Here is a 5,587-nt window from a genome sequence, read left to right as displayed (position 1 = left end):
GATGGTTGAACAAGTTCGAGTAAAACAATACAAAGTGAGCATGAAATTTTGCTGCAGAGTGTCCTGATTGGAGGAATTTAAAAATTATGTAATAAGCCCTTCCTGAAAACTTGCCGAAGGCCTTTTCCAGTTTAGTTCAGCTTTTTAAAGAACCAGTTTGCTTGTGAGCACATTTTGGTTGTTGGCACACAGTCTTTATATCCATGCACGGATTTTCAAGCCTCTACAATTATTCTCTAAAGCAAAAGCCTTATTAAAAAATTTTAACAGAGGGATGTTAAGTGGACAGTGAAGAAATGACAATTAATGAGACAAAAGCAGAAAGTAGAACAAATGTTTTTGTTGAAGTTATTCATGGTTCAGTATTAAAACACATTGAAAGACAGATGAAGATTTATGTAAACTTGGGAGTTTGCATTATTCATCATCAGCTTCTTGATCTGATTTTCTTTCTAATGCTCTATTGCGTCAGCAACTTATTAAATAGAACACGGAAATGGTCCATACATTTCCAGAGTGAAAGGCAAATTTGTTTTTGTTTACAAATTCAGGTTTAAACACAATACATGATAACTGCAGATACACATTTATATCCCTGGTAAGTATATATATATATATATATATAATAATATATATATATATATATATATCTAATATTAATATATATATAATATATATATATATATTATGTATATATATATATGTATGTATGTATGTATGTATATGTATGTATGATGTATATGTTATATATATATGTATATATATATATATGTATGTATATGTATTGTCTGTATGTTAGTATGTATGTATATGTTACTATTAATATATGTATATAGATAATATGATATATATCTATATGATAGTAATATATATATATATTCTATATATATATATATATATATATATATCTATGTATATATGGTATATGTAGATATATATATAGATATATATTATTATATGTTATATATGTTATATGTAGATATACATGTATATATAATTAATATTATATATATTATTATATATATATATATATATATCTATAATATATATATATATATATAATATATATATATATATATGTGTGTGTGTGTTTTGGAGACTTGGTGAGCCTAAGATGCCTCTTGTAGCTGTGAGCTTTGACAAACAGTTTTGGATTACATATGACAACATTTTTAGGTTGATCAGCATGTCTAAGAACTTAAGTATACATAAAAAAATTACTCCAGACATATTTATTTCCAAGAAATTGTTAGGGGTACTGATCATTTTGCCAGCATAGATTTATTTTAAAGAATAATTCTCTATAAATATGGAGTTTCATCCCCAAAGTACATTTATTTAAAGTAAATGGTGGGTTGTGTTTTTTTTTTTTTCAGTGACAGATTATGCTGTTGTTAACAATAATAAAATAAGTATTGTTTATGTATTTTATGGTTTTGACGTGTCTTGGAGGGACAACACATCAGTCCTGGTTTGTATTCAGTCATATTTAAGATGACCAAATATATATCAATTATTTAAGAAGAATTTAAATAATTCACATTTAGCGCTGTGTGCAATGCGCACAACTTGAATCACCATAGAAAATAATCTAAATGAAGTTCATTCGTCAGGGATTGTTTTGTGCTCATGAAGATTTATTGGGGTTTAACCGCTGGATAGAATGTTCAGTTTATGTTCTTGGCACCAATTATTTTCTTCCTGACATGGCTGCTGGTGTTTCTGTGAATTGGTGTCATTGTTTTCAGTCATTAAACAGTATTTGTGTCTGTCTGGTCACATGGTCTTCAGTGCCTTCAGTGCTTTCTCCCTCTCAAGTCTTATGTTTCAACGGTGATAACAGTTGTTTTATTCTTGGGTCGGCTTCTCCATCCCTGCCCCCGACTCTCACACGTCTCCTGTAGGCTCTCCGCATCACAGCTCCTTCACTGTGCAGAGAGGAGAACAACATTCAAGCCCCATTTGATCGCAAATAGCTTCACAGAGTGAAGACTGTGCTCTTTGCTGTCATCTGTTTCCATGACAATACTTTAGGAAGGGCCAGCGAAAGGCCATGAAAGCCTCATCATCACTGATATTAGCTGTAATAATGATGATAATCACGCTCTTGAACTGCCTTGCCTGTGATAATGATGGCAATAACAACGACGGTCATTATTTCTGCCTCTAACCACCATGCAGACCAACAGAAACGTTTAAAGCAGTAATGATGTGTCACTTGTCCCTCTGTATACAGTGTCTGAGAGTTTAGTTTTGTCCTGTTATGGCCGTTTGTTGTTGGACTTATGTCCGCGGGCATTTTTTGATAAAGCTGTTTTTAAAAGACACATCTCCCTGACTTGGTGTGATTAAGCTGACACAACAATACTGGTGGTTTTGTAGGATGAGCGCTAAAAGCAGACCTTCCTCTAAGTGGAAGGTAGTCCTTAATGCACTGTGTTTTTTTCCCCACGTGTACAAATGAACTTCTCTTCTTTAAAGTAGAGTCTATATTCTAGAAGGGGTTTAAAACAACTCTATCAAAATGACTCTCAAGTTACCCATAAGAGGTTTTTCTGGAGATCTAAAAATTACTCCAATTACAGACGAACTTTGAAATCAGATGGAACAATTTTGACCGTGGAGCCGCGGGCCCAGTGTCTTCCCTCCCACAAAAAGGGGTTCTGGTCTCTGGTCTACATGTGTTTTGTAAATCTGTGAATAATCGTCTTCCTTGACGTAGTTTGAGAGAGTGCTGCAGGAGTATGGGGTAACGGGCTGACTTTTGTGGGGTATCTGATCTATGCATGTCCAAACCAAGAACTAGGAACAACCCTGGCACAAGATTCTTATGGGTCCTATTTACGGTGTTTATGGGTTGAATGTGGAGTTATAACCACCGGCAGTAGGCAGAGTGGGTGAAGTATCTTGCTCGAGGATTCAACGAACTGGCACCCAGCCGGTTAAAGCACAAACTACTAGCTCCTGCTCCACTGTCAACCCTGCATGCCTTGGAGGGTTTCACAGATGAGTGTGAAATGGCAAGGATGAAAGTCAGTTCTTGTAGGTCTAATGCCATGATTCCAAACTGGAAGGAGATAAACTACTCCCTCCAGATTGCAAGTTGGACTCTGCTTAAAAGATCTTCAGTTATCTGGATGTCCTGTTAACTGGTGATAGCAAATGACAGAGTGGGATATGGACATGTGGACTGGGGCTTCATTAGCATTAATTCAGGTGCTGCTCTGCTCTGTGGTCGGTGCTCACAGGTCTGCTTCTAGTCCGACTCTTACCAATGGTGATGAGATATTGATCAGGATGGAGATGACAATATCCCAGATAAAAGGAGCTGAAATTAGCTTCATCTATAGAGTGCCTGGACTCAGCTTTAGATAAAGGATCAGGAGCTATGTCAGTAACAAGCAGCTGTTCCTCTGTATCTTAGCTGGATTAACTAAGATTGTTAATGCAGCTTGATGCACACTTGTCATTTGGACCCTCTGCCAGCCTGGGCTATGAAAGGACTATGGTCAGTACTAGGACCCTACACTATGCAAATATTAAACAATTTACTGGCTACTGGCATCCTTCCTGCTTGTTTTAAATCAACAGTAGTAATACCAATCTTGAAGAAGCCTGGTCTGGATAACTACAGACCCATGTAACAATTACCATTTTTGTCAAAAATCTTTTAAAAAAATAGTCTCTAAGCAGCTTACCGACCATCTCTCAACAAATGATCTGTTTGAGCCATTTCAGTCAGCTTTTAGATCAAACCACTCTACAGAAACAGCTCTAGTTACAGTAGTAAATGATCTGTTGGTAAATGCAGACAACAATTGTACTTCGGCTTTACTATTTCTGGACCTATTTGATACTGTGGACCACTGCATTTTATTGAACAGACTCCAAAACTGTAACGGTGTCAGGGGAAATGCACTCTCATGGCTGAAACCCTATCTGTCTGGTAGATCCTAGAATCTTAGCTTTAAAAATTACCTCTCTGAGACCAGTGCCGCAAGGCATGGGGTCCCTCAAGGAGCTGTGCTTGGCCCATTGCTATTTTCCCTTTATCTGCTGCCACTTGGCCTTCTTTTATGTTCTTTTATTGCAACCTGTCATTGTTATGCTGACGACTTGCAGCTTTATGTGCCTTTAACCACTGGTAACAGGCTGAGTTGTCAAAAAATTTAAACCTGCTTGTCTGCAATTAGGGGCTTGTCACCTAATAATTTCCTGCGCCTTAATGCCGACAAGACAGATTTAATGGTCATTGGACCTAAAAATTCCACTACTTGTTCCAAAATTTCACCTTGAAAATTGATGACTGTGTCATAAAATGTAGGGACAGGTTAAAGAACTTGGGAGTGTGGTCTGACCCGCTGCTCTCTTTTGAATCTCACATTATAGAGGTCACAAGGACTGCGTTTTATCATCTTAGGAACATTTCCAAAATCAGACAGTGTTTATTTTTAGAAAATGCAGAGGTTCTTATCTTTGCATTTTTTCTTCACACATGGAATATTGTAATGCTCCCCTGTCTGGGTCCTCAAGGAAAAGTTTTAGAGGCCGGCAGATGGTTCAAAACGCGGCTGCTCGCATCTTGACCAAAACTGGGAAATACGAGCATATCACCCCAGAACTGATAACCCTTCACTGGTTGCCTTGTCAGGTTCAAGTAGATTTTAAGATCTTGCCGCTCACCTACAAGGCTCAAAATGGTCTGGCGCTTTCTTATCTATACGACCTTTTGCACCTGTACGCCCCCCCTCCCCCCACCCCGTGCTCTTTAATCACAGGGCACGGGTCTTTTAAAAGTCGCTAAAGCTAAAGGAAAAACTGTAGGGCAGCATTTCTTGTTTTACTATTTTTTATCACCTACTGTTCAGCACTTTGAATGAAACCGTTTTATAAATAAAGTAATCATTTTCATTATCATTATTATAATTAACATCATCATCTAAAGGAGTCAGCTGAGATGGTTTGGGTGTTTGATCAGGGTGCCTTCTGGATACTGTGGTCACTTACTATCTTGAAACAGCACACAAAACCAAAACTTACGCAGAATATCAGGGGATTTATTATGCTCTGCAATGTTAAAGCTTTTAGACAGAAGAAAAATGATAAAAATGATAAAGATGATAAACATTCAGCCAATTCTCACTGCGATATAAACTGGTCTGAACAAAACAGACAAAAATAGACAACCTGAGAGACATATCTTTCATTTATTGTATTTTCTTCACAGATCACAGTTCATCGTTTAATTGATATGTGTGACCTTCAGGACACACAATCACTCCTACATTAAATATATCCAAAAATATATTTTTTATAGACACAAGGTAATCTCCGTGGACTATTACCTGAATAGTGCTTACACTTGTTTGACTATATGCATCAGATCTGGCGTTATCAGCTTGGTTAATAAAAAAATAAAAAAATAAATAATAATAATAATAATAATAATAAATATGTATAGATAGATAGATAGATAGATAGATAGATAGATAGATAGATAGATAGATAGATAGATAGATAGATAGATAGATAGATAGATAGATATTACAGCAACATTTAAACCATTCAAAATATGCAAAACATCCAA

The sequence above is a fragment of the Fundulus heteroclitus genome, chromosome 13 (assembly GCF_011125445.2).
Source record: "Fundulus heteroclitus isolate FHET01 chromosome 13, MU-UCD_Fhet_4.1, whole genome shotgun sequence".
NCBI classification, from domain to species: Eukaryota; Metazoa; Chordata; class Actinopteri; order Cyprinodontiformes; family Fundulidae; genus Fundulus; species Fundulus heteroclitus.
Note: the sequence above shows the minus strand (reverse complement) of the source record.